The 14,544-nt window shown below is 34.7% G+C and overlaps 2 protein-coding genes across 3 annotated transcripts in view; one reads left to right on the top strand and one right to left on the bottom strand.

Annotated features, from left to right (window-relative positions):
- FANCM (FA complementation group M) overlaps window positions 1-14,544 on the bottom strand; it is a 2,552,324-nt gene that overhangs the window by 1,633,944 nt on the left and 903,836 nt on the right. The gene's annotated exons all lie outside the window — the stretch shown is intronic.
- LOC122804424 (heme-binding protein 1-like) overlaps window positions 1-14,544 on the top strand; it is a 387,784-nt gene that overhangs the window by 21,969 nt on the left and 351,271 nt on the right. The window lies entirely within an intron of this gene.

Here is a 14,544-nt window from a genome sequence, read left to right on the forward strand (position 1 = left end):
GGCCAAGGTTCTAGTTGCCCCCATAGTGTCTTTTTTAGGCAAGGCTCAAAAGTCAAACCCACCTCCGTAAACAGCGCAAATAAAAAAATGAGGGTTATGCTTCTCTTAACGCCAGGAGTTTAAATCTCAAAATGTACGCACTCGAAGCACTCCTCGGTATGGAGAACGTTGACATCTGTGCAGTAACTGAAACTTGGTTCAAGGCTCCACAGAGCACCCTAGCACTACCGGGTTACAACTAATACCACACATTTCGGCCACAGAACATGGACCGAAACACAAAAGGAGGGGGTGTATCCATATTCATCAAGGATACCTACACCTCCAGGTTAGTGGCACAGCATGATATCTCAGAGATCATCCATGTGCAACTAACATCAAGAAAATCTGCAATGCAAATTGTAGCCTGCTACAGATCACCCTCCATAACCCAGGACCACCACTCCACCTTTCTGGAGACACTGGAAAATACGAAGGCCCTTCCGAACACCCTGATATTGGGCGATTTCAATTACCCTACCGTTAACTGGGAAAACTACTCAAGTACAGACTCCCAGGTCCAGCGCTTCCAAGAATTTATCAACTCTAATGCCCTGGATCAGCCGGTAAACTCCCCTACCAGAGGTGAAAATATATTGAACCTGGTCATCACCAACATGGGTGACAGGTGTTCCACACCAGAGGTCAACTCGTCACTGGTTAGATCAGACCATAAACTAATAACTCTGGATGTCCACACCACACCACCACCTCGAACCAAGGAAACAACAGTGAAAAACTTTTCTATAGCAAACTTCACCTTACTTACGACAGAGGTAGTAAGTTTCACAGCCCCCACGCTAAAGGATAACAGTGTCCAAGATGCAGGAACCTTTACAAATGCACTCTATGAGCACCTACAAGGATACATGGATCGTGCCATCCCTAGCAAAACCAAGACTCACTCCCCTAAGAGAAGGAAACCAGTCTGGTGGACCCCTGCCATAAACAGGTTATACAATAGGAGGAGGAAACTAGTTCAGAAAAAAAGCAAATTCCAAGCAGGAAAGACATCCCTGATCAGTATCAATATGAAACTAAGGTCCCACATAAAATCCTCCAAGGCTAACTTCGAAAGAAAAATAGCCAAGGATTCGAAAGATAACTACAAAGACTTCTTTAGCTATGTCAAAAATCTAAGTGGCAACTTGCAGATATGCTCTGAGCTAGTGCAAAATAGCGCAAAATATACTGAACCCACTAATACTGCCAACATCCTGGCAGATAGATTCAGTGCAAACATCACCCCCCTCTCACCCCAAAAGAGCCCACAACAATACCATAAAAGAGTAGTGTCCCGGAAATCACAGATGCACAGGTGAAAACAGCCCTTTCAAAAGCCAAAAGCACAGCGTCAGTGGGGCCAGATGGTGTCCCAGGCTGCGTCTTGCATGAACTACAGAACGAACTAACCCCCCACCTAAACACACTGTTCAACCTCAGCATCTCCACAGGCTACATGCCCATAGAATGGTGCACAGCAATGGTTATTGCGCCCCACAAAGGAGGGGTCGCAACTGACCCTGGTAACTATCGCCCCATAAGCCTGACTAGCCTAGTCTGCAAGGCTTGGAGCGCATCATCATGGAACTCATTAACAAAGACATTGGGAACCTCCAAACACTTGACCCGACCCAGTTCGGCTTTGTTAAGGGCAGATCATGCCTACTAAACCTGGTTGACTTCTTCGAGACAGTCACCAAGGCCATAGATGAGGGGAAGGTAGTTCACACAGCCTACCCTGACCTCTCCATGGCTTTTGCCACCATTCCCCACTCGGGAAATATAGAAAAACTCACCAGCCTGAACATAAACCCCTATGTCACAAGATGGGTTGTCAACTGGCTTACAGACAGAACTCACACGGTAAGAATAGCAGGCTCCAGGTCTGACTCTAAACCAGTCACAAGTGGTGTCCCACAAGACTTGGTCCTGGGACCCCTACTGTTTGGCATATACTTCTCAGAAGTGCAGGCAAACACAGGAGGACTATTGCTAACCAAGTTCGCCGATGACTGCAAATTGGGAGCCATAACTGACTCTTCGGCTGACACGGACATTCTCCAAAAGGGCCTTACTGAGACGGACACCTGGTGGCAAAGTCATGGTCTCAAGCTAAATGTCAAAAAATGCAAAGTCATACAGTTTGCATTCTAGGAAGCGCTGGACCTGGGAGTCTGTACTTGAAAAACAAAACACCCATGAATTACCACATAGGTGGCAGCCCCCTTAATAAAGAAGAGGTAATAAGAAATCTGGGTCCCAGGTAGATAGTAATCTCTCCTTTGACAATCATATTGCCAAAGTAGTTCGGAAATCCTTCTATGTAGCGCATCTAATTACTAAAGGGTTTGCATCTAGAAATAAAGAGGTTATAGTGTCCCTATACTCGTCACTCATCAGACCCATCACAGAGTACAATACCCCATTTGGGATGTACCTTACAAGACACTTCCAACAGCTGGAAAGACCACAAAAGTACCTCACCAAGGGGATTACTGGCCTCAAACATATGTCCTATGCAGCCCGACTGGAAAAACTCCAGCTGTACTCAGTTGCATATCGCTTACTCAGAGGTGATCTCTGCCTGACTTACAAAGCCATGTCCAACTCAGAATTGATGGACATGTTCCACCTAAAGAAATCCAAGTCACTGCGAGCCACTTGCTCTAGTGAGCTAAACCACGCCACAACAATAAACAGAACATGCTGGAGGAATAGATTCCTGTCACAGAGACTCCCCATGCTTTGGAACAAAATTTCGGACTACATTAGGCAGAGCCCCTCACTAACACTCTTCAAGGGAAACCTTGACGAGTGGATGGGTAACAGAAAATACACCCCTGGGATCACTTCATTGGCTCTTCTTGACAGAGGTTCAGTTAATCAATCAATAGGGCGGCGATAGCTGACACACTCTGGCTAGGCTTACAAATGCCCTCGGGCAGATAACCTAGTACCTACCTATGAACCTAAAAATGTAGAAATGAAGGTTATGATAGGGGACATAAGTAAGACTTATGATAATATTTAATGTAAATCATTATGGGGAATTTTGCTGGCATATAATGTAAGCAAAAAAATATTTCAAGTAATAAAATCAGGTTATGGAAGGAACTATGTGAAACTAAATGTAAATGCCTGGATTGAGGAAGAAATAATAACAATGTGGAATAAAGTAGGGATGCCCAGCTAATAGTGTGATTGTCTCATCAGTTATGAATGCAATAGTGAAGGAAATTAATAAAATGTTAAGTAGCTGTGGATACAAAATGATGAAGGAAGCACAACTGCCAATAATGCATAATTATGAGAACGATATTGTACTAACTGTTAAAAGCAAGAAAGTATGGATGGAAGAAGTAAATGAAGCATAAATTTAAAAAATTGGTTAAAGTATAAATAAAGAGAAAAGTAAAGGATTTGGTTTTGAAGGTATGATAGGAGATACTGAGGTCAATGAAACTGTACAGCTATATTGGGAATAATATTTGGAAGGAATAAATACAGACAACAATGGGATAATGTACTCAAAGAAGTAAAGGATACGATTGTTTTTTGGAAATCATATAGATTTTCATATAGAAAAAAAATACACCTGTTGAACATCGTGGTTAAAGGAGAAATTGCTTACAATGCCAACATCTACAGGATTCCTATTAAGTATGAAAAAGGAACTAATGATGATATATATATTTTCTTTTATATGGGGCTCTAGACTTAATCCAGTCAAGAGAGGGATTCTATATATGCAAGAAGAGCAAGGAGGCTTGGATTTACTAAACCCAATAGTACATGCAGCATCTTTAATTTTATATAAGGTATTAAAAGGAATTACGAAGAAAAATAAAAACTTGATAGAAATGATACTATACTATAAATACAAAGAACTGTGGGAAGGAATGGAAGTTACAAGAGTTGTGAATGAAGAAATAAAAGAGTACCAAAACAAAACTTCATACTGGAGCTTTTCATCTCGGGTCTCCACTGAAAATGGGCCTCAAGCCCAGTTGGACAAACCCGGTTAACAAATGTCAATAAATAAATAAATAAAATCGTGTTATGGAAGATAAAAAAGAATATATGTGAAAAAATAGAAAGGAACGGTGTACTTAAATATTATGAAAGCATTTTATTGCCATAATGATGAGATATAACTATAAGAAGATTAAAAAATTTAATATTTTTTAATGGAGATTGTCTATCAGAAAATTACCGGTTAAGGCAAATATGCAAAGCAAGAAAAAGCAGATAGAATATATAGTAAATGTGGAGTGTTTGAGACTACTGAGCATGTATTTTTGAAATGTACGAGAGTTAATTTGTGGAAAAAATATGTAAAGATAATAGGGTGAAAAGTTTGTTACAATTTGAACAATTAAATATGGATACAACAGAATTTGGTTATTACAGTGCACAAAAATAGGAAGAAGTGAAAAAATGGACAAAGTAATATTTTGTTTCAAGGACTATATGGAACAAGTGACTAAATGAAATAAAAAAAAACAATGGAAAATGGACTCTGACAAAGATTCTGGAGAAATAATGTTTTGGTTGTGGATAAAAGAGTTGGGGTGCTTAAACTGAACTTAATAATGTATAGAGTTTTGTAAATAATATGCAATGTATATATCAATAAAAAAACTACTTGCCATTGTTGCGAGGGAAAACTGTTTTAGAGGAGCACTTCCTATTTCCATTCTATGTGCAGAGGCAGCCTGGTGAAACAAGGAGGCACATGAAGAGAGGATGAATATTGGAGAGGTGAAAGAAATTAAGGGGAAAGCAAATATCAAGACCAGAGAATGTGTGCAGGATTCTGAAGAAATGTTTCAAAATCTGTTTGATGGAGATGAGTCCGCAAAGGATGGAAGAAGAATTGCAACCCTCCAGTTGAGAGGGTTGCAGGATGATTTATGTAAAGAAATGGTGGTGCAGAGTGAGCCAGAAAATGAAGGAGATGCTTCCTAGGGAGACATTACGGAGGAAATACAAAAGGAAGATGCACAAATGATCCTGAAGAATACTGGTGAGATGGAAAAGAAAACATATGCAGAGACTGTAAAAGAAGGTAAAAGTGGACTAGCAGAAAAGAAGACAGAACAAAATGGAAAAAAAAAGAAATACATGGTAAGGATTCAAAGTAAAGACGACAAAGAAATGCACAGGTATGAAGTGTGGGATGATTTAATAGATCCTTTGGGTGTAAAAGCACATGAGGTAATAGCATTTATTCTTCTTAATGGAGAGAAATTTACTTTTTGTTCAATGTAAAGTCTTCTTGGATAATATGAAAAAGGAAAAACTATAACCCGTGGAATCTTTATGTGATAAAATCTTTTAACGTGGAAACAAAAAATAAAATTTATGTACAATTTCAAAGAGAGGTAGAGAGACTTTGAAGGGACATTTGAAAGCTTTATATAAAGTAGTACTGAACGCAGCAAAAGTTTATAACAAAAGGGGTTGTGTTAAAATTTGAAAGAGAAAAAAATTATACATATACCAAACATGATAAATGTGGAGAGGATAGGGGTGTTGTAAAATACTGGGGACAACCCAAAATACGCTCTTTGCATAAAATTGGACATTTATGGATGGATTGCAAAACTGAAAATTAAGAAGAAGAAGAAAAAAAAGTAAGAGAAGAAAATGAACAAAGATAAGAAATTTTAGTAGTAGCAGAAATAGAATAAAAATTAAATGAAAAAAAAATATAGTAAAGAGGATACAGAAGAAGATTCTGAAATAAATCATGAAGACAACAAACTGGGAGGTAGTAAAAAGAAAAAAAAAGAACTCTATTGGTAAAAGACAGGAAAAAAATTAGAGGGATAAGTACAACAGAAAAAGGAAAGGAAATTGATGAAAAAGAATACATGCAGCTAATGGTTGGGGCTTGTTATAATGGTTAAGGTGTTTGACTCACTGACACAAGGTACAGTGTTTGATTCTCACCTTGGAGAAGGAAATTGGCCAGGCTTAGAATGGCTTATTAAGAAAGCTAGCCTAGTAATTAGCTATGAACTTATGAAACCATGAATTTAAGGAAAAGGGAAAATGAAAATTTTAGAGTGTTTCTGTATATGTGAATAGCACTAAGAATATAGTAAGCATAATAAGAATTTTGGAGTGGTGTAATACATGTGATGTAGATATAATTATATTAGAAGTCAAGATTTTTAACAAAGATTACAAATGGAGAAACTATGGGAAGGAAAGATGGGAAATGAGATGTTTTTTTAATAGCCATATTCTGTAGAAGTACATTAAAGATTTTAGATGCAACTTTAGCAAAAGTGGGTACAGTAACCACTGTATATACAAAATGCAAAGAACCAGTATGCTTATCCTAACTGTAAAGGAAAAGCTTATTTCAGCAGATTTTAGACTATGAAGTGAGAAATAAAAACATAATACAACAGAATACTTTAATTGTGATTTAAGAAGCAAACATAAAAAGAAAGGAACAGATATAAGAAACATGTCAGAAGTTATAACATATGGTAAGTTAAAACTGGGACAAAAACTCATGGACTTACAAATGGGGTATGTATAGAAATGAAACAGATTATTTTATAGTATCAGAAGGTTTAGTTATAGGAGAAGGTAACCAACATGATTTCCTGATTATCTTGCAATATATTTAGAGATAAAGAAAAACAAGGAATACATAAAAATAGATAAAGGAATAAAAAGGACAAATGAAAGTATGGAATGACGAAGGAACAAAATTAGTAATACAGTTATGGACAATCATATTACTTTGAGAACATTTTATAAAAACTCGTCTGAACTGTGGATGCTATTTAAGGAAAAATATAAAAAATATTTTTTAGAGTGGCAATATGAAGTGAGAAAAATAGAGAAAGAAAAACATAATGCATTGGAAGATTTAGAATATGATAGAACACACTGACAAAGAAAAAGAATTACATGAACGCAATAATTGTTATATAAACAAAGACATTTTTACAATGAAAAAGAGAAGTATCAAGTTCGTTAAGCAGGGGGCGTGGCCATTAAGAGCACTGTGTAGCAGCACTTCTCTTCAGCTCTGTCTCTTCAAACTTTTTAAGATAGGATTTTCAGAAAATATCTATCCAAACTGTGGATATTTTTTTAGCTTCTGACTCTTCTTGTTATATAAACGGATAGTATATAAATTTTTTTTGAAAATTATAATTTTTCCTGTCAGAAACTTCTGTGATACTCTGATCTCTATTAGTCAAAAGAATGAGTTTCTCTAAAACTACACATCAGGATACGATCTTAAAAAAGGAAATACAACCTTGCTAACTAATATACAAGAATTAACAAACAAAATAGACAGAATGGACTTGAAACTGGATAATTTCAAAGACAGATGTACACAACAAATGGACACTATTCGTGTAGACCTAAAACATCAGAAAGAACAAATCTCGGGAATTCAAACAGTTCTCAATGATATGAACACCAGAATCCAAGAAAGTGAGCATAATATTGAGTTTCTTTTAAAACAAAATACTCCACTGCAATCAAAGGTAGATGATCTTGAAAACAGATCTTGTCATAATAATATAAGATTTTTTGGATTGCCTGATAATATAGAAGAAAACAACATGGAAAAGTTTTTGATATCTTGGTTGCCGGAAATCCTGGAACTCCCTGAAGTCCTTTCCTATGGTACTGAAAGGGCACACAGATCTATGGTCTCATCTAAAAACAGCAAAACTAGCTCTACTAAATCTGTGATTGTAAAATTCCTTTCATCACATAAGGAAATATTACTGAAAACAGCCTGGGCAAAATCACCAATTAAAATAAAAGACAATATAGTATGTTTCGACAATGATTATTCTCCTGTAGTAATATCTATGAGAAAGATCTTCTTGCTCTTAATAAAAGAACTTATAAAGAATCAAATAAAATCCCATTTATTATTTCCTGCAAGACTGAAAATGTTCTACCAGAATACATCTGAAATTTTTGAAGACTCAGACACAGCTCTTTCATTTGTTAAAACAAACTATTAGACAAAATTGAAGACATGGAATGGGCTAATGCAAGTTTAGAGACTACCAGAGAACAGAGCACGGAAACCCTTAGAACAAAAAAAGAAACAGAAAATAACTGTTATTGGATACATTTTTATTCACCCTCATTCTCATATATTTTTTTTTTTACTTGCTTCTTTTTATAGTTGCAAGTGACCCAAAAGTCCAGGGAGATGAAACTGCATCAACAGGTAAGAACTGAGAACATATTTCTGTTCACTGATATTTTATTTTTTTTTCTTGCTGGTATGTTATTATAGTTATTGTATTAAAATTTGAAAGATTCATTGCCTATTTCCTTCTCATAATATATTTAGTCTGTAATTAAGTAATGGTGTTCAGTTGATTGATGTATCTATGATATTGATTAGAAGTTTATTTTGGTTGAAACTTAATTATACTATTTAGTGTTTATTTGTTTGATTCCTGTCTTATCTTTGTTGCAGCTTTGGGTATGTGAAGTAGGAATGCAGCTCTGAGCTGTAATGCCTTTAAGGTAATGACTTGGTTGTACTGTGTTGAGCTGGGGCTGAAACCGTTTAGGTTGGTATGAAATAGTGCTAATTATTCCTTTCACTTTTTTTGTATTTTGTTTATTTGTTTATCCCTTTTCTTTCGTTTTCTATGTTTGCCCGTATTTGCTAGATGAGTGAAATGTGTTGCTTTTCTGCTTAATGGGTTGTGTTTTGGGGCTGTGCTTGTGATAGGGTTGTTTGGGAGAGTTTCCTCTCCCTTTTGCTCAATACAGGTTGTACTGTTGGCTCGAGCTTTGAAAAAATGTAAAAGTGAGTCTGTACTCACAGTTTCCCGCTGAAATCTTTAAAAGTTGTTTCCAGTAAAGATCCGGCTCGAGACTAACTACACGAGATGTTCATACAGCTGGGTCATTTGTTCATTGCTTCACTACGTAGCCTTGATATTCCGGCTGACCTCTGAACTTGAATTCAGCCAGATTACGTAAATGGAACGTTCAAACACTTTAAGAAAGTCAGCGCAAATGCCTGCATGTCCGCAAGTGAAATGTACTCGAATATACATGCAACCAGTGAACAGGACACCTATAATAAAGTATGAAACCTCATTTTTATTTTAATATGAGTTATCAAGGTATTATTTAAACTTGGACATACTAATTAGGTTCCTTTCATTTACAGCTATGGTTCCCTTATTTATCATTTGATCGGCTTCCAGACCAAATTATTTAAATATGTATCTGAATGCTTGCATTTTCACAAATTAATTTCTTAGATCCTTGACATTACATATAATAAGTGCAACATGAGATGCCAGCACAGTATCCTTCTATGAAAGGAAAAATAAATATTAAATTATTAATACATTAAAATTTAAGGTAGTATGCAGAAGGATACCAAGACAGCATTATTTATAGTCAAATTCATTGTATTTACTTATTTTAACGAGGTAATACATTTGGCAGAAATGGCTTCATTTGATGATACCAGAGAACATTACCTAAATAAATGCTTGTTCAGGGTTATATACTTTAAAATGAAAGCATTCAGAGAAAAGCTTTTCTGAAACTGACTGAACTCATGCTACACAATATCTTTTCTTTAAAATTATAAGGCTTTGTTATACATTTTAATAATTATATGTTATAACTGCTTACAAAGTCTCATTAACTGGAAATGATTCCTTTTTGATCTAGAACAATAACACTTCCTTTTGCTCAATTTAGTAATTACCAAAAATACTTATTGGTCAGTTTAATGCCATGCTTGTCTTTTTGTTACAGTATGACCATGTTATAATGTTTTGACAGACCAAAAGATACTATTAACATTATAAATTATTATATCCATCTATATATGGTGTCTGCAAGACTACTACTTGTGCAGTGTTTAATGTATTACTTTATTTTTTTGCCTGGGCATCTTACAATTAGCTTGATAGTTATCCACCTTTATGAATCTTTAATCTACATTGTATGGTAGTCACTGTAGACAATGTTGTTGCCTTCACAGTTATAGATTGTGGTGTACTAGCTTTAAGTATTCTGACACTTAATAAGGACAGTTTGTACTCAAGCTCATGTGTATATTTCATTAGCAGTCATTCTGATATATACTAGTATAGTGTTAATTATAAATTGTAAGATATGGTTATAATAGTTATTTTAAATTCTTCAGAAAGAGATATAACAGGAAGTCTAGAAGTTTATCTGCCATTTTAACTAATTGTTTTATAGTACTTCTTAAGCAAATAGCATTTCAGCAACTGATATGTTTTATATATACTTATATATTCAGTTCTGATAATTCCCAGTGTTTTAGGTGCTATTATTTTCTGTAAGATATTAAGATTGAAGAAACGGGCTAAATTAATACCACAGCTACATTTCTCAGATAATATAATTATTTGCAGAATCTATGGCTGAATAAGTGACACTTTGACTTACTATATGTCTTTATTAACTACACTGCTCACTATGAATTTTTTTCCCTTTTTCCTTAATGGTTACTAAAAGTGAAAATTTAAGATATGTCATTAGAAGATATTTATTAGTGTTACAGCTTACAGAGTAATTTTCATATGGTTGTTTTTTTATGTACCATTAACATGAATACACTTTTTAATGATTCTTGATATATATTATTAGTTTTTTTTTTTCTTGAAGCTAAAACTTTTCTTATTTAGAGTAAATATTTTCTCAGTCAGCCGCTGATTAGATGTTGCTACTGGTTAGAGGGTTAATTTGAGTGATCATATATGTCAATCAACTTGGGAGTATTAAACTCCAGAAGGGATAGGGGCAGTTATTAGTTTAAGCTATAAAAGTTTACTGTTAGTTTTCTAGACATTTTCCACAATACTTGAAAAAGCAAATTGCATACATTTACTTTTTTCACTTCTACTACATTACCTTATAAATAGCGTACCTTTAAGTATTCCTTCGACTTTCATTAACAGCTTATGGTTTTGGTTAAAATATTTCCTTTTCATTAACATAATACTGAATGACTTCATTAAACAGTATCTCAATTAACATTAATGGAATAAATAATCCAAATAAGAGGGGGAGTTTTTTGAATGTCTCAAACTACACAAACGTCAGTTAATATTCTTACAAGAAACCCATTTGAAAACAGAGGATGTATTTACATTAGATACCAAATCATACTCAGTAAGTTCAGAACATTTTCAAAAGAAGAGAGTAGTAGCCATTTTATGGAACACCACCTTACCAAGTCCAAAACTTATTAATACTTATAAAGATAATAAAGGAAAGTTTTGCCTTGTTACTGTCCAATTCAATAACAAAATGTATACCTTAATAAACCTATACTGGATTCCAGGAATAGGTACCAAAACAGTAAAACAACATTTTGATCATATAATAATAGTGGGCGATTTTAACTGTATTTTAGATAATAATCAACTTCTCATAATAAAAAAATTACTGCTTCAGCCAAATTGTTCAAAGATTTTTCTGAAACGTACCTCTTGAAAGATATAGCAAGAAGTTCTCCCGTTCAATTCTCGGCTGAAACGCCTTCTGTGTGAAGTCTACATGTCCTCCCTGCGGTCAAGTGGCATTCGAAAGACATGCGTAGAATGGGCATACCTTCGCTGAAGGTTGGGCGTCGAGCTGGCACCTCGGCACCCGTAAAAAATCCACAACCAATCATTAGCGGACCGGAGTTCCGCTGTGGCAACCCCTAACTGGGAAAAGCCGAAAGAACAACAACCTCTTGAAAGATATACATACCTTTTGCTGATTCTGATTCTTTAGTTTATACTTCTTTTCACATAGACATAATACTCGCTCAAAAACAGAGTTTTAATTTCTAATAATTTAGTAGATTCTTTAACTAGTACCAAGGTGATTACATGCCATTTATCGGATCACAAGTCAATAATTTTTGAATTTTTAGTTAATCCAAATTGTAATATACAAATAAGTAGAATACCCACTTATATCACCAAGTTGAAAGATTTTAAAGAATTTATAACATTAGAAATTCAGATTATTATAGAACAAAATAACATCAATGATATCTCTGAAATTTTTGTATGGGATGCCTTAAAAGCTTATCTTTATGGGAAAATTATTACTTGGTATCACAAAAACAGGAAAAGTTGGGATAAACAATTAATTGGCATACAAAATAAGTTAGATTCTCTGAAACTTATTCAAGAGAAAGATGTTAATAAAAACAATAAAAAAAAAATATTTGAATATATGGAAATACTGAACCATAAAACTATGATTATTTTAGAAAATTTTAAAGTTTTAAAATTCTCCACTAATCCTAGATCCTTAAATTTATTAACTAATACAACTAAAAGGATAAATAAATTCAATCATATAAATGAAATACCCCCCCCCCAAAAAAAAGACAATGTCAGGTATACAAAATATCTTAATTGAATTTAGAGAAATTTTTACTAATATAAAACAACAACCTAAGATAATACATTCTAATCAAGAAATCAAATCTTTCATTAATAAATATACAAAAAAAGACTAGCAAATGAGCAAGCTACTTTTATAGACAGACCTATCTCCTTTAAAGATGTTCAATCCCAGATCACTAAATTAAAACTTAATAAAGCACCGGGAAATGACACTATCATCCCAGAAATTTACAATATATTACCAATTAATGCCTTAAAACTGCTTCATAAAGTTTATAACATCTTCCAAAATAATAATTTAATACCTCCATCATGGAAATATACTTTTATCTCCCCTATCCTTAAAACTAATAAAGATCCTGTTAAATGTTCATCCTATAGACCTATCTCTATACTAAACATTGATTACAAAATGTTTATCAATTTTTGCAGATAGACTAAAAAATGTTACTCACATTAGTTGAAGATGATCAAACTCACAACTTTCTTATTTGCAATGGCGATGGACAGGTTGACAGATGAGATCAGACAAGAGTCACCGTGGACTATGATGTTTTTGCAGATGACATTGTGATCTGTAGTGAGAGTAGGGAACAGGTGGAGGAGACCCTGGAGAAATGGACATATACTCTAGAGAGAAGAGGAATGAAGGTCAGCAGGACTAAGTCAGAATATGTGTGTGTGAATGAGAGGGAGGATAGAGGAATGGTGAGGATGCAAGGAGGAGAGATGGCGAAGGTGAAGGAGTTTAATTACTTGGGATCAATAGTTCAGAGTATTGGTGAGTGTGGAAGAGAGATGAAGAAGAGAATACAGGCAGGATGGAGTGGGTGGAGAAGAGTGTCAGGAGTGATTTGTGACAGACGAGTACCAGTAAGAGTGAAAGGGAAGGTCTACAAGAGGGTAGTGAGACCAGCTATGTTATATGGGTTGGAGACAGTGACACTGACAAAAAGGCAGGTGTTTGAGCTGGATGTGGCAGAGTTAAAAATGTTAAGATTTGCACTGGGTGTGACAAGGGAAGACAGGATTAGGAATAAGTATATTAGAGGGTCAGACCAGGTTGGAAGGTTTGGAGACAAAGCCAGAGAGGCAAGATTATGTTGGTTTGGACATGTGCTGAGGAGGAATGCTGAGTATATTGGGGAAAAGATGTTAAGGATGAAGCTAACAGGTAACAGGAAAAATAGGAAGGCCTAAGATAAGGTTTATGGATGTGGTGAGAGAGGGCATGCAGGTGGTTGGTGTGACAGAGCAAGATGCAGAGGATAGGAAGAAATGGAAACAGATGATCTGCTGTGGTGACCCCTAATGGGAAAAGCCGAAAGAAGATGAGTTGAAGATGATCAAACTGGATTTATAGTAAAATGAAACTCTTACGGTAACATTAAAAGAATTCTGTCCTTAACTGAATCAGTTAAATACCTAAATAATAATTTAACTTTAATTAATTAGTCTTGACATAAATTGCGCTTTTTGACTCAATAACTTGGAAGTATTTATATTATTAGAAGAATTAAACTTTTCTAATAGTTTTACAATTTTAATTACGTGATTATATCAGGTTAGCCAAGCATATATTAAAATAGGCACACATATATCCCAAAATATACCAATTAGTAAAGGAACCAAGCAAGGATGCCTGTTATCTCCCTTGCTGTTCACATTACTTATGGAACTTTGTGCTAACTTGATATGATGAAAACAATGAAGGATATAGGTTAAGCCCTAATGAAGTTTCCAAAATATAAATGTTTGCAGATGACATACTTATTACTCTGGGTGGTAATAATACATCTATTCATGCTCTCTTTAAAAATGCTGAGTATTTTTAAAAAAAATCAGGTTTAACCTTTAATAACAATAAAACTAAAATCTTAACAATTGACCCTAAAAAACTTGAATTACGGGAGGTTTACAAAAAATATTGGGCACAATCCAATGAATTACTTTATTTAGGCATTGTAATTGCTAACAACATAAAATATATCATTCAAATACATTACAATAAAAGTTTGTTGGCAATAGGAAATCTCATTAAAAATGGAATAAAATCCAATTTTCCATGGATGAAAAACTTTTAATT

The sequence above is a fragment of the Protopterus annectens genome, chromosome 6.part0, assembly GCF_019279795.1.
Source record: "Protopterus annectens isolate FY-2018-M chromosome 6.part0, PAN1.0, whole genome shotgun sequence".
NCBI lineage: Eukaryota > Metazoa > Chordata > Ceratodontiformes > Protopteridae > Protopterus > Protopterus annectens.